Below are 26,628 nucleotides of genomic sequence, written 5' to 3'. Positions count from 1 at the left end.
CAAAAATACTAATAAATTAAATCAATAATAATAATAAAAAAAAACCTATTTTACAATTTTAAATATATTAAAATACTTATCATTGACTCGAGATAAAAGAGGCATATGATGATGTAATTAATATGAAGTATAATGGATAACAATTCAAAAATTATGAAAAGGTTGTACTAAATAATTATTTGAAAAAAAAATTAAGTGCCCAGCTTAGTGAACCACTAATTATTCATCGTCTTCTTCAAAATTAAAATTAAAGTTGTTTCTATAAATAATTAAATAAATAAGTAAAGAAAAGAAAAAGAAAAATGTAGCAATTATCTCTACAATTTGCTTTTCATTGACCGTGACCGAGAGTATTGACACGGACCATTGTATTCTTTTTTCATTAATATGTCGATATCTAATATTGTCCACCAAATCCACTTTTTAATCATATTGTATAAAATTGACCTTATATTTAATAAAAATATGAACACATAATATTAATAATAACCCTCTTCCTCGTTTAGAATAGTAAATTCTTATACGACAGTTTAAATATTCTCATAAATTTTTCAAAAGTTCCCATGGACTATGAGATCTCACGTCGGTTGAAAAAGAGAACGAAACATTTCTTAAAGTAATGTGGAAACATCTCTCACAGACACATTTTAAAACCGTGAGACTAACGGCGATACGTAACGGGCCAAAATAAATAATCCCTGCTAATGGTGAGCCTAGGCTATTACAAATGGCATCAGAGCCAGACACCGTGCGGTCTGCCAACAAAGACACTGGCCCCCAAGGGGGTGGATTGTGAGATCCCACGTCAGTTGGAGAGGAGAACGAAGCGTTCTTTATAGGAATGTGAAAACCTCTCCCTAGCAAACAAGTTTTAAAACCGTAAGGCTGACGGCGATACATAACGATTCCAAATGGATAATATCTACTAGCGGCATACTTGGGCTGTTACACTGACATCCATATTTTCATTAAATTGAGGTCTCTACATTTTTCATCAACATTGTCAATTTGAAAAAAAAAACTACGTACCATTATGTTACATTGCATTGCATAACACGACGTACGACCAAACTGATTATTTAAACACGACATTGAAATGGAAAATTGAAGAAGAAACAAGAAACGGAAATGAAAGGATTTGGTTTCAAGCAGGGCATTGGAAGCGGGATGGAACCTTCTTTCCACAGTAGTTCAAAAGCAAGCCGAGGGAAACTTTGAGGTCAATCTTGAGACCCAAGGCTCTGGCCTTCACTGCAGTGCAAAGGCACACAGCAGCTTCCAGGTCAACAAGGCCTTGGATTAGGGTGCAGCATGGGGATTTTGGTGGTGAGCCAATCACTAAGTGCACTAGATCGTCCAACAAGTCGGCGCAGACGCCAAGCTTGAGGGTGTCCCTGGGGCACTTGGGGAGTGATGGTTGCTGCCTTGACGGGGTGGGCTTGTGGGGCTTAGGTGGCAGCGGTGGGCAAGGGACATAGGTGGAGCTCACCATAGTGAAGAAGAGGAGGTTGAGGAGGAGGAGGAGGGTAATGGGCGAAGAGAGCTTGGAAGCCATTGGTGGAGAGATATTGAAGGGTTTGTAGGTTTGTGAGATGGCTTGTGAAGAATTATGAGAAGAGTTAGGGTTTTTATAAATGGGGTTTGGGAATTTGTTGTATTTTAAAACAAAAATTCCTTATAAATTGCTCGATATGAAACACCTAACTCTTTAGTTACTTTATTAAGTTTTGAGGAATTGATTTGAGAGATGGGTTTTTAATTAGTTTGTCTTTTTTTAAAGTATTATAAAAATGTCAAATGGCCTACAAACTAGACGAAGTGATGTTCGATAATAAGATATCAAATACTTTTTAAAATAAATTATTGTGGTTTGTATGGTTGGAAAATAATATTTGATAGAACCATTCCAGACAAGTGGGTAATAGATGATAATCTAGAGATTAGTTTTAGCACAAATAATTTTTACAAATATAATATGATTTTTTTTTTAAATATAACTATGAGATTCCACGTCATTTTGAAGGAGTAACGAAACATTTTTTTTTTTTATAAGGGTGTGGAAACCTCTCCCTAGTAAATTATAAAATTGGCGGCGATATATAATGAGTCAAAGCGGATAAATATATGTTAACAATGAGTTTTGATATATATTGATGTTAGTATGACATAACAGTACAACTTCTAAAACACGACAAGACTAAGATTGTAATTACATGCATGCTTTGAAAATCTTTTAAAGTTTACTTAAGATGAAAATGGTTATAAGATAAAAGATCTCAAAAAAAAAAAAAAAAAAAAAAAAATTAAAAAAAAAAAAAGACTTTTATTTAAGATCTAAAAAATAAATTTTAAAACATAAATTGGACCGCTAAACTTCGATATAGGCTATAAAGTGTTGTTTGCGAATAAGCAGTGATTGATTAGAGATGTAATGCCAAAGATGATAAGCGCCTACAATGCTGATTTTTGCAAAGCTATAGGTCCTTCTAGAATCCTTGCAAAACGCTCACAGAGAAAGCTAACTTAACGGATTGATTCCAACCAAGAGCTGGTTAGAAGCTGAATGACTCTTAGATCGAACTTGGAATCTATGATGGTCACTCTTAGATACCAAGACAATTCACTCCAGAATTAGCTTGATCAAAACTAATTCAATGAATCGGTTTAAACATCAAACCTAAAGCAATGTATGAAAAAGAATAATACCAAAAGGGTATCAAGAAAACACAAAGGTTTTTTCTGTATTCAACAGAATCACTCAAACATGAATATTACATGCCTTTAAATAGGCCCAGAAGATAACCCTAACAAAATAAAGTTCAGCCACCAACCACTAATAAATGCTAATAAATGCTATTAAATACAAATTGAAGAATATAAGGCAATTCATACAAACTATTAATAAATGTTATTAAATATAAAATGAAGCAAATAAGGCATTAATAATTTCCTTAATTGGTAATTCAACTACCAAAGGCAAGTCTTCTAATTACTTTCCAATATGAGCCACTCCATTATCTTCTTGATTTGATATGCTAATGCTATAAAGATTTTTGGGCTCAAAAATCTTTGTTTCAACCGGTACACTAGCTAGTTATTTAAGAGGCAATGTATAGGCCTCTTGAATCTTCTTAACCTTGCTTCTTGTAATCGGTCCTTCGGGTACATGCACGTGATCAGTTGTTGGATTCATATCATCCCCCCTTTCATTAAAAGGATTTGTCCTCAAATCAAATTCTTCGTTCATTCCGGACAAGAACTGAATATTTTTTCCACTTTTTTTTTTTCTCACCTTTACCTTAGTTTCTTCTCTGCACTGTTGTTCTTCAAATTCTTTTCTTTTCTCCTCTTATTTCAATTGGTCACAATGTACTTCATATGGAGACAATGGAAGTAAAGTAAATTTCTTCCCACACAAAGTAAAAGTATACTTGTTCATCAAACCATCAAATGTTACCTTTCTATCATATCGCCAAGGTCGGCCGAATAAAATGTCCCCCGCATGCATTGGTACGACATCACAAAGAACTTCATCTTTATATCTTCCAAGAGTAAAAGAAATAAGAGCTTGGGAGTTCACCTTAATTTCTTCTTTGTTTGTTAACCAATGAAGTTTGTATGGTTTTGGATGGGGATGGACAGAAAGTTGAAGTCTTTTTACAAGGAAGCTGCTTACCACATTTGTGCAACTTGCACTATCAATCACCAAGCTGCATGGGTTTCCTTTGATCAAACATCTTGTGTGGAACAAGTTTTCCCTTTGATCTTCAAATTTCTCTTCCTTGATTTGAAAATTGAGTACCCTTCTTGTGATCAAAGATATGGAATTACCTTCTTCAACATACTCATCATCATATGCTGCGATTTCTTCAACAAGCTGTGAATCATGATCCTCACATTCATCATCTGAATCAAGTATACCATTCCTTATCACCATAACTTTTTTATTAACACACTCTTTGCTCATGTGTCCAAACCCTTTACACTTCCAACATTGAATAGAACTAGACTTCTCCTTTACCGTCTTTGAAGCTTCATTCTTTTTACCATTGGAACTCTCAGCTTCCACTCTTTTAGCAGCTACAAACTTTTCTTTTGGTGACATTGATTCATTTCTATTCACAAAACTATCCTTGTTCCAAGTGTTAGACTTTGAAAAGGTGTTAGTTCGTGATGTGTACCTTTTTGAATGCTCTTTTTCTTCCAACAATTGGTCTTCAATTTTGAGAGCATAATGATACATGTCTTTCAGATATGGTGGTGGATTTCTGTCAACAAGATGAGCAATTTCTCGATTCAAACCTCCAAGGAATCTAGACATGGTATCTTCTTCTTCTTCTCTAACATTTGCTCTTTCCATCATAGTTTTCATCTCTTGATAATATTCCGCCACACTTTTTGTTCCTTGCCTCAAACCTTGCAATTTAGTTTTCAAATTTCTTTCATAATGTTTTGGAACATACCTTTTTCTCATGGCTTCTTTAAGTTCTTCCCATGTCTCTATTGGATCCTCCTCTTTTCTTCTTCTCTCGGATTTGAGATGTTGGTACCAATCACCAGCATGATTGGTAAATTCGGCAATAGCAAGTCTCATCTTCTTATTTTCACTATAGGTGTTGTAATCAAACACATGCTCTATCTTTCTTTCCCATTGCAAGTATGCCTCAGAATCTGCCGTTCCACAAAATGGTGGGATTTTGAGTTGAACTCCTCCATCTCTATCTTCATGTACTCTTTCCATCCTTCTAGGTTGCATAATAGTTGCATGGTTATTTTTTCCTCTCCATCTTCCTTCAACAACTTGTCTTTCTTGTATTACTATATCTTCATCTTCTTCTAATGTTCGTTCTTGTCTTTGATGTTGCGCCCTTCTTTCTTGTCTATCTTCCATCATCATTTGCATCATACCTTGAATTGCTTGAAGAATGGTTGTATTAAGATCTGGTACTGGTGGTACTCCTTCTCCATTATGTGACATTTTGTTATCAAGGGGCCTCTCCACACTTCTCACAAAAATTTCACTCAGGGACACTCGTGTTAACACTCAAAGGTAGGCTTTTGGTACTAGGTCAAGAATGTAAAGGCTGGCTTTTTTTTTTTTTTCGATAATTTGAGAGAGACAAAAAAATTGATACAAAAAAAATAACAATAAAAATATTTCACCTCTAGAGCGGCCAAAGAACGTCGACCAAATGCTCTGATACCAAATGATAAGCGCCTACAATGCTGATTTTTGCAAAGCTAGAGGTCCTTCTAGAATCCTTGCAAAACGCTCATAGAGAAAGCTAACTTAACGAATTGATTCCAACCAAGAGCTGGTTAGAAGATGAATGACTCTTAGATCGAACTTGGAATCTATGATGGTCACTCTTAGATACCAAGACAATTCACTCCAGAATTAGCTTGATCAAAACTAATTCAATGAATCGGTTTAAACATCAAACCTAAAGCAAGGTATGAAAAAGAATAACACCAAAAGGGTATCAAGAAAACACAAAGGTTTTTTCTGTATTCAACAAAATCACTCAAACATGAATATTACATGCCTTTAAATAGGCCCAGAAGATAACCCTAACAAAATAAAGTTGAGCCACCAACCACTAATAAATGCTAATAAATGCTATTAAATACAAATTGAAGAATATAAGGCAATTCATACAAACTATTAATAAATGCTATTAAATATAAAATGAAGCAAATAAGGCATTAATAATTTCCTTAATTGGTAATTCAACTACCAAAGGCAAGTCTTCTAATTACTTTCCAATATCAGCCACTCCATTATCTTCTTGATTTGATATGCTAATGCTATAAAGATTTTTGGGCTCAAAAGTCTTTGTTTCAACCGATACACTAGTTAGCTTTTGAAGATGCAATGTATAGGCCTCTTGAATCTTCTTAACCTTGCTTCTTGTAATCGGTCCTTCGGGTACATGCACGTGATCAGTTGTTGGATTCATATCAAAAGACTTGTTCAATGTCAAAATGAAAGGAAAAAGCTTTGCTCTAAATCCGATGGAGAGAGAGCAGATGACCTTTATATCAAGAGCTAGTGCCATTGAGATTTGGCACAAAAGACTTGGGCACTTTCATCATTGAGGTTTGCTTTAGATGCAGTCAAAGAAGCTGGTAAAAAGACTCGCTGACATTAATGATTACATTCCTCTTTGCCGTGCTTGTAATTTTTGGGAGCAACATAGGCAACCCTTTCCTAAACATTCATGGAGAGCCTCGAAAAAACTGCAGCTGGTTCATACTGATATTTGTGGTCGTCAACGAACAACATCATTAAATGGTAATCTTTATTACATTGTTTTTATTTATGATCCAACGAGAATGTGTTGGATCTTCTTGCTGAAGCAAAAGCCAGAAGTAGCGGGCGTATTTTGAAATTCAAAGCCAGAGTTGAGAATGAAAGTGCATGCTTGATTCAGACTATAAGATCAGATAATGGCAAGGAGTACACTTCAGAAACTTTTAACAGGTTTTGTGAAGAGGCTGGAATTGAACATCAATTGACAGCACTATACACTCCTCAACAGAATGACATCAGTGAAAGGAGGAATAGATTCATAATGGAGATGATATTTTATCTATTGAAGAGTTTAGATGACCATAAAGTATCTTGTGCATCGTTCATGTTCTAGGATGATGCACAAATGTGTTTCTCAGTCCTAATGATGGTGTAATCACACGACATTATGAGAAGAGTGTTACTTGAGTATGGCCGCATATATAAAACAATAGGAATTCACCAAGAATTCATGAGGCGAATGAGCTTAGCCTAGCCTCGAAATTGGTCTACATTAAGACAAAGAAGGCAGAGAGATTCATCGTAGACTTGGATGAAGGTGTTTGCCTCGTATTAGGCTTACTCAGTAAAGCTATTCATTAAGATTTTCTCAACTCGACCAAGGTGGCCTCAACCTAAGTGACTTATTTCTAGCCTCGATGGCTTAGGCCTCGACCTTGACTCTAAGATCATCCCTTTGTCATGGCTTTCTAATACTGCATGGGTAACAAATTTTGATTTGTTAACTTATTTGATTCGGTTTGGCGTTTTTATTCACTCATTCCCATTAAGGTTTAGCTTCTCCTTTAGTCTCAAGTTAATGTTTTATGTAACGATCCTAAATTTTTAAAAGATTTTCAAAGCATGCATGTAATAACAATCTTAGTCTTGTCATGTTTTAGAAGTTGTACTGTTATGTCATACTAACATCAATATATATCAAAACTCATTGTTAACATATATTTATCTGCTTTGACTCATTATATATCGCCGCCAATTTTACAATTTACTAGGGAGAGGTTTCCACACTCTTATAAAAAAAAAATGTTTCGTTACTCCTTCAAAATGACGTGGAATCTCATAGTTATATTTTTTAAAAAAACATATTATATTTGTAAAAATTATTTGTGCTGAAAATAATCTCTAGATTATCATGTATTACCCACTTGTCTGGAAGGGTTCTATCAAACCACAATAACTTATTTTAAAAAGTATTTTATATTTTATTATCCAACATCACTTCGTCTAGTTGGTAGGCCATTTGACATTTTTATAATACTTTAAAAAAAAGACAAACTAATTAAAAACTCATCTCTCAAATCAATTCCTCAAAACATAATAAAGTAACTGAAAGAGTTAGGTGTTTCATATCCACCAATTTATAAGGAATTTTTTTTTTTAAAATACAACAAATTCCCAAACCCCATTTATAAAAACCCTAACCCTTCTCATAATTCTTCACAAGCCATCGCACAAACCTACAAACCCTTCAATATCTCTCCACCAATGGCTTCCAAGCTCTTTTCACCCATTGCCCTCCTCCTCCTCAACCTCCTCTTCTTCACTATGGTCAGCTCCACCTATGTCCCTTGCCAACCGCCGCAACCCAAGCCCCACAAGCCCACCCCGTCAAGGCAGCAACCATCACTCCCCAAGTGCCCCAGGGACACCCTCAAGCTTGGCATCTGCGCCGACTTGCTGGACGATCTAGTGCACTTAGTGATCGGCTCACCACCAAAATCTCCATGCTGCACCCTAATCCAAGGCATTGTTGACCTGGAAGCTGCTATGTGCCTTTGCACTGCGGTGAAGGCCAGAGCCTTGGGTCTCAAGATTGACCTCTCAGTTTCCCTCAGCTTGCTTTTGAACTACTGTGGAAAGAAGGTTCCGTCCGGCTTCCAATGCCCTACTTGAAACCAAATCCTTTCATTTCTGATTCTTGTTTCTTCTTCAATTTTCCATTTCAATGTCGTGTTTAAATAATCAGTTTGGTCGTACGTCGTGTTATGATGGGTTTGGAAATCTTCTCAGAATTCCACCATCTTTTTATAGTTTCATTACAATGCAATGTAACATAATGGTACGTAGTTTTTTTTTCAAATGAACAACGTTGTTCGTCTATTCTTGTGTCTTACTACAAATTTGACGATGCATATGTTTGAAACCTCAAATCTTGTTTCACCTGTGTCACTTGCATGAAATCATAATAAACCCTTAACTTCAAAATTTTCATGACGAAAAATTAAAGAGAGTAATATTAACACTCAAGTTTTAAATATCAATGTTGTTGAAAAATTAGAGACCTCAATTTAATGAAAATATGGATGTTAGTGTAACAGCCCAAGTATGCCGCTAGTAGATATTATCCGTTTGAAATCGTTATGTATCGCCGTCAGCCTTACGGTTTTAAAACTTGTTTGCTAGGGAGAGGTTTTCACATTCCTATAAAGAACGCTTCGTTCTCCTCTCCAACTGACGTGGGATCTCACAATCCACCCCCTTGGGGGCCAGCGTCTTTGTTGGCAGACCGCACAGTGTCTGGCTCTGATGCCATTTGTAATAGCCTAGGCTCACCATTAGCAGGGATTATCTACTTTGGCCCGTTACGTATCACTGTTAGTCTCATGGTTTTAAAATGTGTCTGTGAGAGATGTTTCCACATTACTTTAAGAAATGTTTCGTTCTCTTTTTCAACCGACGTGAGATCTCATAGTCCATGGGAACTTTTGAAAAATTTATGAGAATATTTAAACTGTCGTATAAGAATTTACTATTCTAAACGAGGAAGAGGGTTATTATTAATATTATGCGTTCATATTTTTATTAAATATAAGGTCAATTTTATACAATATGATTAAAAAGTGGATTTGGTGGACAATATTAGATATCGACATATTAATGAAAAAAGAATACAATGGTCCGTGTCAATACTCTCGGTCACGGTCAATGAAAAGCAAATTGTAGAGATAATTGCTACATTTTTCTTTTTCTTTTATTTATTTATTATTTAATTATTTATTTATAGAAACAACTTTAATTTTAATTTTGAAGAAGACGATAAATAATTAGTGGTTCACTAAGCTGGGCACTTAATTGTTTTTTTTTCAAATAATTATTTATTACAACCTTTTCATAATTTTTGAATTGTTATCCATTATACTTCATATTAATTACATCATCATATGCCTCTTTTATCTCAAGTCAATGATAAGTATTTTAATATATTTAAAATTGTAAAATAGGTTTTTTTTTTATTAATTTAATTTATTAGTATTTTTGTTGTATATATTTTTTTTTTCAAAATTATCAATTGATATTGACATTTCCATAAAATCGAGACTTCCACATTTTAAACATTAATGTTAAGTAACTAATTTTGATATCTAACCTAAGGGCTATCACTTGAATAGAAAATGCAACTATCATACCTTCATTCTCATTGCCTATATAGTGACCCTACATGGTTGTCTTACCTTCATCTAAAAAAAATAGCACTTGGTTTGATAATTTAAAAAAAATACTCAGTAAATAATCACACTGTTGCGGTCGAAAAATGCAAATACATGCAACGATCTCTACTTTTCAGTCTGGATAGAGTTGAATGTGTAATATTTCTCTACACATGCACACATAGATCCACCTAGCATTCTCGTATACGTATCCTCTAAGTCTACTTGTTGGGCTAGCTTACACTCACGTTGGCAGAAGCTATGGAGGGAAAGGAGTGTGCATAATATCACGACGTACATGATATCGTAGTTTATGTAGTGTAATATATGGAGGTTCATGCATCATACAACCAAGCCAACATTAAAGCCATTTCGTAGGCGAAGTTATTAACGTAAGGAAAATTAGAGTATCTTTGTTTAAGACCTACCTTGATCGGCCTATATGTGAGGATTGTTGAGCTATTCTTAGATATATTTATATTTTAAGTCTCTCCTTTCTCCGGTAGAGTTGAAGTGTCACAGCCCAAAATTTGAATCTCGAAATCAAGGGCTGGACCAACAGACTATGCAATGAAATCGTGTAATAACAAATAGAGAAGACGAGATTTCAAAAAAAAAAAAAAAACTTTTGCAATTACGTAAAAGGTTTAAAATCCAAAACAAGGTGTTCAAGTAAGAAAAGTATGGAAATGGTTTACATGCAATGCATGACAAATCTAACAAAATTATGCACAGACTCCTAGATGCCCAAGGACACTCCTCTGTGGCATTAAGAATCAGCATGCATTCTCGCCCCGATCCATGGCATCACTCACCTAAAAAAAAAGAGTAGAAAGGAATGAGTATAAAAATACTCAGTAAGCAGGCTACTTGTAGGCTCTTTTCGCATCCTTATCTTGGTGGGTAACCACGGTTTTTCTCGGGTTTCTAAGGAGAGTGATCTAAGCTGCAACTCTCTTTTCTGTATCTTAGGAGGCTTGCCCATCTTAAGCAGTGAAATGATCAGTGTTCTGAGGTGAGGTGCGACCTCATAAGTAAATCTGAGGGGATTGTATGGTTGGATCTGAAAATGTGACTCTCTTTGAACATCATCCATGGAGGTTAACTGACGACCCTCACACGGGACCATACATCCACTAAACGGGGTGCGACCCCCTGTGTGTCGGTCAGCTACTGAGTCATCCTATGTGGCTCCACGTCCCCGCTTAGGGACGGGTTTCTACGGCCCAGGAGTCCTTTTCAGAAGACCCCTTAGCTATCACCACTAGGTCTGGGCACCTGTCACACTTCCGTATCCGGATCTGCTAAGCTCAACGATCACCGTACCGGAGCTCTGTCTCGACGGTACGATATCGGAGGAGAGAGGGAAGTGAGGTTCTGATGACACTACCTACACTGCTCAACTCTAGCGGGCTACCTATAGTTACCGTGGTGACCTATTATTCTTTCTAGGGTGGAACCATGTGGCTTAGACATGGATTCGTGTATCTCTAGGATTCTCGTGCCTGGTCTCACAAACCTATCGAGTTTGGAATTCTGGGCTCTGGATCTTCCGGTAATCATTTTGCGGGTCTAATTGCACGGTATTCTAGAGTTCCCCAATCAAGGGTCTCGTCTAGCCTACTTAATCACAAGCACCCTAATCTAAGCTCATAATTTCTTCCTATTCATCAAGAAAGATACACAAGCAATCATCATGCATAAGAGTTAACACGCAGCAGTTCATGCAATATTAACAAACATGCTCAACGGGAAGATAACGTCCATCTTTACCCGGAGCGCAGATTTCACAAGTTTCCCAACCTCCTCATACATACATACATTATCAGAGTCTCAATCAAAACAGATTTAATACACATTTTGTATCTAGCTTTCCATAATCATCTCATATTCGCAGTTTCTATACTATTATGCTAAGTCCGGCTAGCTAATTTCATAGGTGGTAGCATGCATGCTTGTTCCTAGCGGTTCCTACAAGTACTGCTCGTGGGAATCCAAATGGCTACTTACTTGGTTGACGCGTGCCTTCCCGAGTTCGAGTTTTCTTGACGGAATGGATTCCAACAAATCTGAAATTTCCTTCACAAGTCCTAATTCACATAATAATAGGGTCAGCATCAAAATCGGATCGGAAAACAAGCAAACAGAGACCGAACGTGAAGAAAATTGGTGCCTCACGCGCCCCCACGCGCGACACGCGCGCCGTGGAGGGTCACTACGCGCGCGTGCCCCACGCGCTCCTCCCCGCGTAGGTGCACGTCAGAGGCACCTGGTCGGGCGCTTCACGTGCGGCGCGGGTCGGGCTGGCCAAGTCTGCACGCCTGACGCGTGTCCTGCCGGGTGAGGTCGTGCCTCACCAACCGGTGATCGACACGTGTCGATCACCGATTCCGCCGCTCTCCTCCGTTGCCGACCGACGCGTGGCGGCCTCCACCCTCTCTCCTACGTTTTGTTTTTCATTTTCTAGGTCTTTTCACGTTTCGATCTATTTTCTTTCGACTTTTTTATCTTCCAATTTGTAATCCGATTCGACAAATTTTCTTCACGAACCTTGTAGATCTCATATTCTACTCCTTCGAAACAATTTTCTTAAAATTTTCTGATAATCACAGATCTTATTATTTGAGTTCGGATTTGGAGAAAAAAATACGAGTTCTTACCAAAAATCACGTTTTCTTGAAACTCCGATTCGAACATCAATCTTGGCCGCCTTCACTCCAGAATTTAACCAGATAGCGCTGTTGAGGGTAAGAGTCCAAGGATCAACACAAAACGTCACTAACACACGAAAATCTTAATGATTTCTCGATCTAGACACTCATGGACTAACCTGAAGTTCTTGGACGTTTTGACGAAATAGGAAGGTGCGATACGTTAGAGCACCTTGCCTCGGACTATTGACGGTTTAGATTGGGGACTCGAATCTCGGCGTCCATTCAGATCCGATCTCCTCCTCCTTCCTCAAAACCTTAATCTTCTTCCCTCTTCTTTCTTCTTCCTCTCCCCTCTTTTTTCTCTTTTTTCTCTTTTCCAAATTATGCCTCAGCCAAAAGAGACCCCTAAAGTAATAAGGGCAAAATGACTGGTTTGCCGCTTTTGTGACCTAATTTATTTTTTCTTTTTTTCCCTTTTTTTTTAAAAAAAAAAATACTCGAGCGCTACATGAAGCCTCAAGAAAAGCAGCCCAATAAATAGTTCATACTCGCAATTGTGGTCCATACATTAAACCTATGATAATAAGACAAACTATGAAGTTTGAATAGTTCATGACACTATGGGGTTCCGCTGACTTCCAGACGTTGTTACAGATTAGCTTGATTAGAGGGTCCAGGCGAGCGCCTGGAGGATTCACGCTCGCACGTGCGGGTCATGTGTAAAGAAGTACTACACATCCAATTTGTTCGGGATTGGAGGTCACTCCTAGATGAGCTAGAGCTCGATCCCAAGAGCATGTTGCATGTGTTTGCATCAGCATGACCCCTATAGTGGGTCACTTACTGAGTATTTTTCGAAATACTCGAGCCATGTGCCAAATATCATTTTTCAGGTAAAGACAAGACGCCCATGTACGGACGACGACGACATCGAAAATAGATATTGTGGCCCGTGCATAAGGTAGTTGCATAATTAAATTCTTAGTCATAGGAGTATAGGACGCTTTTATTTCATTATTTAGATTATTCCATTTGTAATTGTTTTGTTTTAATTTTAAATTCCAACGTTATATTTTGAAAAAAGTAAGACCGACAATGTGTTCTATTAGTTTGAAGTGTTCTGAAACATGTTTGTTAGGGAGAGGTTTTCACATTCCTATAAAGAATGCTTCGTTCTCCTCTCCAACTAACGTGGGATCTCACAATCCACCCCCTTGGGGGCCAGCGTCTTTGTTGGCACACCGCTTGGTGTCTGGCTCTAATGCCATTTGTAATAGCCTAAGCTCACCGTTAGCAGGGATTATCTACTTTGGCCCGTTACGTATCGCCGTCAGTCTCACGGTTTTAAAATGTGTCTGTGAGAGATGTTTCCACATTATTTTAAGAAATGTTTCATTCTCTTTCTCAACCGACGTGAGATCTCATAGTCCATGGGAACTTTTGAAAAATTTATGAAAATATTTAAACCGTCGCATAAGAATTTACTATTTTAAACGAGGAAGAGGGTTATTATTAATATTATGTGTTGATATTTTTATAAAATATAAGGTCAATTTTATACGATATGATTAAAAAGTGGATTTGGTTGACAATATTAGATATCGACATACTAATGAAAAAAAAAAATACAATGGTCCGTGTCAATACTCTTGGTCAATGAAAAGCAAATTGTAGAGATAATTGCTACATTTTTCTTTTTCTTTTCTTTCTTTATTTATTTAATTATTTATAGATCCAACTTTAATTTTAATTTTGAAAAAGATGATGAATAATTCGTGGTTGACTCAGCAGGGCAATTAATTTTTTTTTCCAATAATTATTTATTACAACCTTTTCATAATTTGTGAATTGTTAACCATTAAAATTCATATGAATTACATCATCATATGCCTCTCTTATCTCGAGTCAATAATAAGTATTTTAATATATTTAAAATTGTAAAATAGGTTTTTTTTTATTAATTTAATTTATTTGTATTTTTGTTTTATTTATATTTTTTATCAAAATTATCTATTGATATTGACATTTCCATAAAATCGAGACTTCGATATTTTTTTGTCAACATTAACATTTCAAACATTAATGTGAAGTAACTAATTTTGATATCTAACCTAAGGGCTATAACTTGAATTGAAAATGCAACTATCATACTTTCATTCTCATAGCCTATATAGTGACCCTACAAGGTTGTCTTGCCTTCATCTAAAACAAATAGCACTTGGTTTGATAATTTAAAAAAATACTCAGTAAATAATCACACTGTTGCGGTCGAAAAATTGAAATACATGCAACGATCTCTACTTTTCAGTCTGGATAGAGCTGAATGTGTAATATTTCTCTACACATGCACACATAGATCCACCTAGCAGACTCGTATACGTATCCTCTAAGTCTACTTGTTGGGCTAGCTTACACTCACGTTGGCAGAAGCTATGGAGGGAAAGGAGCGTGCATAATATCACGACGTACATGATATCGTAGTTTATGTAGTGTAATATATGGAGGTTCATGCATCATACAACATTAACATCACAACATAGTTCCATAACATGACATAATCATATTATAGTACATCTTGTATCATTGCATAAACATAACATACCACAAAACGCATCAAACAATCATGAAAAATTCGTCATTTGTACATCATACAAGTCATTCAACCAAGCCAACATTAAAGTCATTTCGTAGGCGAAGTTATTAACGTATGAAAATTAGAGTATCTTTGTTTAAGACCTACCTTGATCGGCACAAATGTGAGGATTGTTGAGCTATTGATAACTCTCTAATAGTAGAGTCATATTAAGTTCTTTTGTAGTTAATATTGCACTCTTATTCACAATTTACTCATTTATTACCCCATTTATTCTACTTAGTGAGCATGAAATCGTTTATTGCGGTCCAACATGAAAAAAAATATGATTTGGCATAAATCGATTTTAATTGTATGTTTAATTGAGTTACGTGGTAAAATTTCAGACATTTATGCTAAACCACGTGGGAGTAGCAAATTTGGAAACAAATGGGGTATGACATGGAAATTTTAAATCCACGTCAGCAGTCCAAGTGGGTCATTGATTACCCAATGAGGAACATCCTATTTGGACAACTTATTCATTTTCAGCCCTAAAGGGGAACCCATGCTCAATATAAAAGGAAAAGAAAGATTAAGAGGAGGAGAGCCACACTTTGGGGAGAAAAATTGAATTACACAGCAGCAGCCTCTGTTGCAGTGAACTGCTATGAAACTAGAGAAGAAGAAGAAAACCCTAATCCAGCAGCTGTTGACAGCAGAAGGAAAAGGAGACCAACAAGGATTGATTAGGGCAAAGAGGTGGACGTGAGAGCTCAAGAGAAGGGAACTTCCATTTACGAACGACAACAAACCGGGATAACTCTCTATTTCCTTATTCTCTTTTCTTATTCCATCAATTTTACTTGATCAAGATGCAGATTCCTCTGTTTAATTCAGTTTGTATGGAGAGCTAAACTTAATAGGGGAGGCGAGAGAGTTTTATATAGTTTAAGTATGTTGACGGTATGATATTAGTTTATTAAAGAGTTGTTGTTAATGACTTACATGTATGTTTAATTAGCTACTTTACATACATAGTTATTCTCTTGTTCGGGAGAAGAGAGAGAGCAATGAAATTCTCTTTAATACTCTAGTTTGATAGCAAGGAGACTTGAAGGGTAATAGAAGGGTTAGGAATAATTCTTTTCCTATAGCCTTGTTAATAGAAATTACAACGATTATGGAAATAATCACCATTCATGACCCTCGGAAGTGGGCTTGAGAATCTATTAAAAGAAACTAAAATCAACCACAAAACTCAACAACTTATCTATTTAATCTCTCTTAGCCGAACCTTCCTCATTATAGTTGATTGTCTCATAATTTTCTGTTTTTCGACAGCAGTAGCACTCTGTTTTAGTTTTGTTTAAATAGTTAAAATCTCCAACACCCATTTGAATGTTACCCAAAAACTCAATTTCCAGCGATAAAATTAATAAAAAAGATAGGTTCCCTGTGGAATCGATAATTTACTTATTACTTGGTACTTGTGATAGTGTATACTTGCACTTAATTCTTGTGAATTTTACATCATTTTATTCTATACATCCACAAGCGATCAGCTATTCTTAGATATATTTATATTTTAAGTCTCTCCTTTCTCCGGTAGAGTTGAAGCCTCAAGAAAAACAGCCCAATAAATAGTTCATACTCGTAATTGTGCTCCATACATTAAACCTATGATAATTAGCCAAACTATCAAGTTTGAATAGTTCATGACACTATGGGGTTCTGCTGACTTCCAGACGTCGTTACAGATTAGCTTGATTAAAGGGTCCAGGCGAGCGCCCGGACGATTCACGCTCGCATGTGTTGGTCATGTGTAAAGGAAGTACTACACAATCCATTCACGCTTGCATGTGTTTGCATCAGCATGACCCATACAGTGGGTCACTTACTGAGTATTCTTTGAAATACTCAAGTCGTATGCCACATATCATTTTTCAGGTAAAGACAAAACGCCCATGTACAGACGACGACGACATCGGAAATAGATACTGTGGCACGTGCATAAGGTAGTTGCATGTTTAAATTCTTAGTCATAGGAGTATAGGATGCTTTTATTTCATTATTTAGATTATTCCATTTGTAATTGTTTTGTGTTAATTTTAAATTCCAACGTTATATTTTGAAACACGTAAGACCGACAATGTGTTCTAGTAGTTTGAAGTGTTCTGAATGTGTTTTAAATTTTTCGTTATTTATGATGAGTATCTAAGAGTTATATTCCGCATTTAAGAGATAATCATGAGACTTGGTAGCGACTCTGAGTATGTAAAAATTTAGGATCGTTACATAAAACATTAACTTGAGACTAAAGAAGAAGCTAAACCTAAATGGGAATGAGTGAATAAAAAATAAAATACGAGGAATGCCAAACCGAATCAAATAAGTTAACAAATCAAAATTTGTTACCCATACAGTATTAGAAAGCCATGACAAAGGGATGACCTTAGAGTCAAGGTCAAGGCCTAAGCCATCGAGGCTAGAAATAAGTCACTTAGGTTGAGGCCACCTTGGTCAAGTTGAGAAAATCTTAATGAATAGCTTTACTGAGTAAGCCTAGGTCGAGGCAAACACCTTCATCCAAGTCTACGATGAATCTCTCTACCTTCTTTGTCTTAATGTAGACCAATTTCGAGGCTAGGCTAAGCTCATTCGCCTCATGAATTCTTGGTGAATTCCTATTGTTTTATACATGTAGCCATGCTCAAGTAATACTCCTCTCATAATGTCGTGTGATTACACCACCATTAGGACTTTGAAACACATTTGTGCATCATCCTAGAACATGAACGATGCACAAGATACTTTATGGTCATCTAAACTCTTCAATAGATGAAATATCATCTCCATTATGAACCTATTCCTCCTTTCACTGACGTCATTCTATTGAGGAATGTATACTGCTGTCAATTTATGTTCAATTCCAGCCTCTTCACAAAAACTGTTAAATGTACTCCTTGCAATTATCTGATCTTATAGTCTGAATCAAGCATCCACTCTCATTCTCAACTCTGGTTTTGAATTTCAAATACATCCGCAACTTCTGGCTTTTGCTTGAGCTTGAATTTCAAATACATCCGCAACTTCTGGCTTTTGCTTGAGCAAGAAGATATAACACATTCTCATTAGATCATCAATAAAAACAATGTAATAAAGATTACCATTTAATGATGGTGTTCGTTGACGACCACAAAGATCAGTATGAACCAGCTGCAGTTTTTTCGAGGCTCTCCATGAATGTTTAGGAAATGGTTGCCTATGTTGTTCCCCAAAAATACAAGCACGGCAAAGAGGAATGTAATCATTAATGTCGGCGAGTCTTTGTACCAGCTTCTTTGACTGCATCTAAAGCAAACCTCGATGATGAAAGAGACCAAGTCTTTTGTGCCAAATCTTAGTGGCACTAGCTATGGATATAAAGGTCATCTGCACTTTCTCCATCAGATTTAGAGCAAAGCTTTTTCCTTTCATTTTGACATTGAACATGTCTTTGCACTACATCTCTAATCAATCACTCCTTATTCTCAAACAAGTAACTATCCATGTTTTTCGAAAATTTTTTAGGGAATGATGTGGCATGATGATTTAGAATAGAATTTCGAAGAAACGGAGTGTATAAAGCAGTAAAAAAAATGCTTAAAATCGAAACCCTAATTCGGAAACCCCAAACCGAGACGTTGGAAACATGTGCTAAAAAAACCGAGCAACCGTACATGTTTTTCAAAACTTTTGTGGGGAATTATTAGGCATGATGATTTAGAATAGAATGTTGAAGAAATGGAGTGTATAAAGCAGTAAAAAAGTGCTTCAAATCGAAACCCTAATTCGGAAAACCCAAATCGGGACGTTGAAACACGTGCTAAAGAAACCGAGTAACTTTCCATGTTTTAAGAAACTTTTTTGGGGAAGGATTAGGCATGATGATTTAGAATAGAATGTTGAATAAAAAGAGTGTATAAAGCAGTAAAAAAGTGCTTAAAATCGAACCCTATTTCGGAAACTGCAAACTGGGACGTTTCAAACACGTTCTAAAAAATCGATAAACTGTCCATGTTTTTCGAAACTTTTGTGGGTTATGATTAGCCATGATGATGAAGAATAGAATGTCAAAGAAACGGAGTGTATAAAGCAATAAAAAAGGGCTTAAAATTGAAACCCTAATTCAGAAACCCCAAACCGGGACGTTTGAAACACGTGCTAAAAAACCAAGTAACTGTTCATGTTTTTCGAAACTTTTGTAGGGAATGATGAGGCATGATGATTTAGAATAGAATTTTGAAGAAACGGAGTGTATAAAGCAATAAAAAAGTGTTTAAAATCGAAACCCTAATTCGGAAACCTCAAACCAAGACGTTTGAAACACGTGCTAAAGAAACTGAGTAACTTTTCATGTTTTAAGAAACTTTTGTGAGGAATGATTAGGCATGATGATTTAGAATAGATTGTCGAAGAAATAGAGTGTATAAAGCAGTAAAAAAAGTGCTTAAAATCGAACCCCTAATTCGGCAATCCCAAACCGAGACGTTTGAAACACGTGCTAAAATAACCGAGTAACTGTCCATGTTTTTTGAAACTTTTATGGGGAATGATTAGGCATGATGATCAAGAATAGAATGTCGAAGAAACGGAGTGTATAAAGCAGTAAAAAAGTGCTTAAAACCGAAATCCTAAACCGGGTCGTTTGAAACACGTGCTAAAAAAATCCGAGTAACTATCCATGTTTTAAGAAACTTTTTTGGGGAATGATTAGGCATGATGATTAAGAATAGAATGTCAAAGAAACGGAGTGTATAAAGCAGTAAAAAGTTAATAAAGTAACTGAAAAAGTTGGGTGTTATAAAAAAAACGCTATAAAAAGCCTTTTTGAAAAACCCATCTTTCAAAAAAACGCTATAATAAGTCACTCTATTATAGCATCTATTATAGTTATAAAAAAAAACGCTATAAAAAGTCTCAGATTTTTAATAACATGGGCTGTCACGGACGTACAAAAAACGCTATAAAAAGTCTACGATAGCAGTTTTCGAAAGCTATGTTATCTATTATTTCTTGTAGTGTAAAGTAACTCAAAGAGTTAGATGTTTCATATCGAGCAATTTATAAGGAATTTTTGTTTTAAAATACAACAAATTCCCAAACCCCATTTATAAAAACCCTAACCCTTCTCATAATTCTTCACAAGCCATCGCACAAACCTACCAACCCTTCAATATCTCTCCACCAATGACTTCCAAGCTCTCTTCACCCATTGCCCTCCTCCTCCTCCTCAACCTCCTCTTCTTCACTATGGTCAGCTCCACCTATGTCCCTTGCCCACCGCCGCCACCCAAGCCCCACAAGCCCACCCCGTCAAGGCAGCAACCATCACTCCCCAAGTGCCCCAGGGACACCCTCAAGCTTGGCGTCTGCGCCAACTTGCTGGACGATCTAGTGCACTTAGTGATCGGCTCACCACCAAAATTCCCATGCTGCACCCTAATCCAAGGCCTTGTTGACCTGGAAGCTGCTGTGTGCCTTTGCACTGCGGTGAAGGCCAGAGCCTTGGGTCTCAAGATTGACCTCTCAGTTTCCCTCAGCTTGCTGTTGAACTACTGTGGAAAGAAGGTTCCGTCCGGCTTCCAATGCCCTGCTTGAAACCAAATCCTTTCATTTCCGTTTCTTGTTTCTTCTTCAATTTTCAATTTCAATGTCGTGTTTAAATAATCGGTTTGGTCGTACGTCGTGTTATGATGGGTTTGGAAATCTTCTCAGAATTCCACAATCTTTTTATAGTTTCATTACAATGCAATGTAACATAATGGTACGTAGTTTTTTTTTTCAAATGAACAACGTTGTTCGTCTATTCTTGTGTCTTATTACAAATTTGACGATGCATATGTTTGAAACCTCAAATCTTGTTTCACCTGTGTCACTTGCATGAAATCATAATAAACCCTTAACTTCAAAATTTTCATGACGAAAAATTAAAGAGAGTAATATTAACACTCAAGTTTTAAATGACAATGTTGATGAAAAATGTAGAGACTCAAATTAATGAAAATTTGGAATCGTTATGTATCGCCGTCAGCCTTACGGTTTTAAAACATGTTTGTTAGGGAGAGGTTTTCACATTCCTATAAAGAACGCTTCGTTCTCCTCTCCAACTGACGTGGGATCTCACAATCCACCCCCTTGGGGGCCAGCGTCTTTGTTGGCACACCGCTCGGTGTCTGGCTCTGATGCCATTTGTAATAGCCTAAGCTCACCGTTAGCAGGGATTATCTACTTTGGCCCGTTACGTATCGCCGTTAGTCTCACGGTTTTAAAATGTGTATGTGAGAGATGTTTCCACATTACTTTAAGAAATGTTTCATTCTTTTTTTCAACCGACGTGAGATATCATAGTCCATGGGAACTTTTGAAAAATTTATGAGAATATTTAAACCGTCGTATAAGAATTTACTATTCTAAACGAGGAAGAGGGTTATTATTAATATTATGTGTTGATATTTTTATTAAATATAAGGTCAATTTTATACAATATGATTAAAAAGTGGATTTGGTGGACAATATTAGATATCGACATATTAATGAAAAAAAAATATAATGGTCCGTGTCAATACTCTCGGTCACGGTCAATGAAAAGCAAATTGTAGAGATAATTGCTACATTTTTCTTTTTCTTTTCTTTATTTATTTATTTAATTATTTATAGAAACAACTTTAATTTTAATTTTGAAGAAGACTATGAATATTCGTGGTTCACTAAGCTCGGCAATTAATTTTTTTTTCTAATAATTATTTATTACAACATTTTCATAATTTTTGAATTGTTATCCATTATACTTCATATTAATTACATCATCATATGCCTCTTTTATCTCGAGTCAATGATAAGTATTTTAATATATTTAAAATTGTAAAATAGGTTTTTTTTTTATTATTATTAATTTAATTTATTAGTATTTTTGTTGTATATATTTTTTTTTTCAAAATTATCTATTGATATTGACATTTCCATAAAATCGAGACTTCCACATTTTAAACATTAATGTTAAGTAACTAATTTTGATATCTAACCTAAGGGCTATAACTTGAATAGAAAATGCAACTATCATACTTTCATTCTCATAGCCTATACAGTGACCCTACATGGTTGTCTTGCCTTCATCTAAAAAAAATAGCACTTGGTTTGATAATTTAAAAAAATACTCAGTAAATAATCACACTGTTGCGGTCGAAAAATGCAAATACATGCAACGATCTCTACTTTTCAGTCTGGATAGAGTTGAATGTGTAATATTTCTCTACACATACACACATAGATCCACCTAGCAGACTCGTATACGTATCCTCTAAGTCTACTTGTTGGGCTAGCTTAAACTCACGTTGGCAGAAGCTATGGAGGGAAAGGAGCGTGCATAATACCACGACGTACATGATATCGTAGTTTTGTAGTGTAATATATGGAGGTTCATGCATCATACAAAATTAATATCACAACATAGTTCCATAACATGACATAATCATATTATAGTACATCTTGTATCATTGCATAAACAAAACATAACACAAAACGCATCAAACAATCATGAAAAATTCGTCATTCGTACATCATACAAGTCATTCAACCAAGCCAACATTAAAGCCATTTCGTAGGCGAAGTTATTAACGTATGAAAAATTAGAGTATCTTTGTTGAAGACCTACCTTGATCGGCACAAATGTGAGGATTGTTAAGCTATTCTTAGATATATTTATATTTTAAGTCTCTCCTTTCTACGGTAGAGTTGAAGCCTCAAGAAAAACAGCCCAATAAATAGTTCATACTCGCAATTGTGCTCCATACATTAAACCTATGATAATTACCCATACTATCAAGTTTGAATAGTTCATGACACTATGGGGTTCCGCTAACTTCCAGACGTCGTTACAGATTAGCTTGATTAGAGGGTCCAGGCGAGCGCCCGGAGGATTCACGCTCGCACGTGTGGGTCATGTGTAAAGAAGTACTACACATCCAATTTGTTCGAGATTGGAGGTCACTCCTAGATGAGCTAGAGCTCGATCCCAAGAGCATGTTGCACGTGTTTGCATCAGCATGACCCCTACAGTGGGTCACTTACTGAGTATTCTTCGAAATACTCAAGCCGTGTGCCAAATATCATTTTTCAGGTAAAGAGAAGACGCCCATGTACGGACGACGACGACATCGGAAATAGATACTGTGGCACGTGCATAAGGTAGTTGCATGTTTAAATTGTTAGTCATAGGAGTATAGGACGCTTTTATTTCATTATTTAGATTATTCCATTGTAATTGTTTTGTTTTAATTTTAAATTCCAACGTTATACTTTGAAACACGTAAGACCGACAATAAGTTCTAGTAGTTTGAAGTGTTCTGAATGTGTTTTAAATTTTTCGTTATTTATGATTAGTATCTAAGAGCTATATTCCGCATTTAAGAGATAAGCATGACACTTGGTAGCGACTCTGAGTATGTAAAAATTTAGGATCGTTACATAAAACATTAACTTGAGACTAAAGGAGAAGCTAAACCTTAATGGGAATGAGTGAATAAAAACGCCAAACCGAATCAAATAAGTTAACAAATCAAAATTTGTTACCCATGCAGTATTAGAAAGCCATGACAAAGGGATGATCTTAGAGTCAAGGGCGAGGCCTAAGCCATCGAGGCTAGAAATAAGTCACTTAGGTTGAGGCCACCTTGGTCGAGTTGAGAAAATCTTAATGAATAGCTTTACTGAGTAAGCCTAGGTCGAGGCAAACACCTTCATCCAAGTCTACGATGAATCTCTCTGCCTTCTTTGTCTTAATGTACACCAATTTCGAGGCTAGGCTAAGCTCATTCGCCTCATGAATTCTTGGTGAATTCCTATTGTTTTATACATGTGTGATGGTGTTAATATAACACATGCGGAAGCAATTTGGATCTTAGGCACTTTTAGAAAATTAATTATAGTATATAACTAGCATGTTCATAAGTATTAAAACTTAATTAGTTTAGATACTAACCATTTGTAGTTCAAACTTCTTTTTCCTCACGAACCGGTTTCGAACCACCACTAGTATCTTCTCCACTATCCTCTGGCCTTAGAACGGGATTGTGGAATTCGGTGAGTGACTAAACTTGGGAGGGATTTTGTATATGTGAAGAGAGTGTTTGTGAGAGGTTTTTCTCAAGATTTTCCACCAAGAAGAAGAAGACCTTCCATGTACCATGATCACTCTATTTAAAGAGTCATGTTTGCATGTTCATGCAAATTTGAGATTACCAAATTTTGACACTTAAAATTCCACTCAAATGTTTGGGATTATGTGGCAAGCATGCATGTTTGAGTTAACCAAATTTTGACACTCAAAATTCCACTCAAACTTGTGGGGTTTATTTGGCAAACATGCAAGTTTGGTTAAACCAAATTTTGACACCTCAAAATTCTACTAACATTCCACTAACATGGATTTTTCCGTGAGATGAAGTCAACATTTTGACTTTTTTCATTTTAATTCAACAATTAATTTGAATAATGAATTTCAAATTAAAGCAACATCAAATGATTAATTAAACTATTTAATTAATATTTAATATTAATTCAAATGCCAATCCCAATCAATTCCGACACATAATTGATTAAGATATTTAAATCTTATTTAAATATCTCAGATTCTCTCCTTTTGTTTAATTCGTAAATAAAACAAAAATGCGGTTAAATATATCGTATATATGTAGCGCATATTCCCTAATTTGAATTCGAACACTTCGAACTCAATCGTCACACTGTTCTATGGTTTAGTCCGATATGAGCTAGCAGAGGGACCTAATGGACCTATAGATCGTGGGCTCCAACGATCCAAGATTAACAGGCTAAACTCATTAACCTTGTTAACCAACATTCGTTAACTACTAGGACACTCCACTATAGCCTAGTAGTTGCACTCCCCTTACTATAGATATATTTATGTCCATTTGATATAACCATGATTAGTAAGTTGATCCTTCACAGGTTGTTCGTAACTAGAGCTGGGTCAATTTACCGTTTTACCCCTAAAGTTACTTCTTGTTCCTTATGTCTCACTGATCCTCTAATGAACAATTGGTTTGTGGTCCAACCAGTAAACCGAATCCCTCTCAGGCCAATGAGAGGGTGGGGCCCCTTGTTCAAGACCTGGAGTCAGTGCTTAAGGGAACTACCTCTCTTCTATCCCTAAAAGTGGGTAGGAGTGAATTCCATCTTGCACCCCACGTCCCCAGCCATTCACCCAGTCTTACCCCTGAAATGGGAGGCCTATTGAGTCGGCGAACTAGAGCCACTCTCACCCATGCAAATCTAAGGATAATTCTGAATAAACAGGAGTTCATGGTTAGCTCAGGATTAAAATCGAGTTACCTAGGTTATCGAATGAAAAGAAGATCAGTCTCAACAGTAAACGACATTAAAAAGTGAGAGTGGTTATCTTCATGGTCCGATCTTATGCAATACTCATTGCATAGGACGCCCCCACTCACATGTCTCCACATGTACAATTTAGTGATCACATTGTTTATATCATATACAAAAGTGGGCCGCATCCATAGTGTCCCCAGAATGAGGTACTCAGCCTTATCCTTATACTATAGATCATTTTGACTATATACTTGAACTTGATCCACTCTTATGTCTCTACATATAGTTCAAGTAATCATACTATAGCCAGAGTGTTCTTAGTTTATTGGATTCAGATTAATGATCGTAAATTTCACTTTATTCAATAACAATCTTTACTGAATAAACAATAATAATAACTTTATTGAAAATAGAATATGTTTTTGTTTACAAACTATGAGTTTTTGGACATAAAACCCAACAAACTCGCACTTGGACTAAAACTCTAGTGGGGTTTTATAACGTTGAGTAGAGAGAAATACAAAAAACTAGGGCATCACATACTCATGCCATTTCTCCCACTTGCCCTAGATTACATAACTCGTAGTCCTAGACTCACTAGGTGCCCTTCAAACACTTTAGCCGTGAGGGGCTTTGTAAATGGATCAGCAATGTTGTGCTCTGAAGCTATCTGTGTGACGATCACATCTCCTCGTTGCACAATCTCCCTTATGAGATGATATTTGCGCTCAATATGTTTTCCTCGCTTATGGTTTCTTGGTTCTTTTGAATTTGCAACTGCTCCACTATTATCACAATAAAGAGTGACGGGAAGATGCATATTTGGAACGACTTCCAAATCAGTTAAGAACTTCCTAAGCCATACAGATTCTTTCGCTGCTTCACAAGCAGCAACATACTCAGCCTCCATGGTGGAATCAGCAATGCAACCTTGCTTTATGCTTCTCCATATTATTGCTCCTCCGTTCAGAGTGAAGACAGATCCTGATGTCGATTTCCTCGAATCTACATCGGTCTGAAAATCTGAGTCAGTGTACCCTGTAAGGATTAGATCCTTAGCGCCGTACATTAGCATATAGTCCCTCGTTCTCCTAAGATACTTGAGGATATTCTTAACGGCAGTCCAATGAGCACGTCCCGGATTGGACTGATATCTGCTGACAATTCCCACAGCATAGCATATGTCGGGTCGGGTACATAGCATGGCATACATCAGACTGCCGACCGCTGATGCATAGGGAATGTGTCTCATATCCTCAACTTCTTGAG

At 36.4% G+C, this 26,628-nt stretch overlaps 2 pseudogenes; one reads left to right on the top strand and one right to left on the bottom strand.

The window, feature by feature from the left end:
• Window positions 1-1,144: 1,144 nt before the first annotated feature.
• LOC147791443 (14 kDa proline-rich protein DC2.15 pseudogene) lies at window positions 1,145-1,555 on the bottom strand (annotated as a pseudogene).
• Window positions 1,556-20,199: 18,644 nt separating this feature from the next.
• On the top strand, window positions 20,200-20,610 carry LOC147791442 (14 kDa proline-rich protein DC2.15 pseudogene; annotated as a pseudogene).
• The last annotated feature ends 6,018 nt before the right edge of the window (window positions 20,611-26,628 follow it).

The sequence above is a fragment of the Cucurbita pepo genome, chromosome 8 (genome assembly GCF_057944985.1).
Source record: "Cucurbita pepo subsp. pepo isolate OVF chromosome 8, ASM5794498v1, whole genome shotgun sequence".
NCBI classification, from domain to species: Eukaryota; Viridiplantae; Streptophyta; class Magnoliopsida; order Cucurbitales; family Cucurbitaceae; genus Cucurbita; species Cucurbita pepo.
Note: the sequence above shows the minus strand (reverse complement) of the source record. Positions and strands in the feature narration are given on the sequence as shown.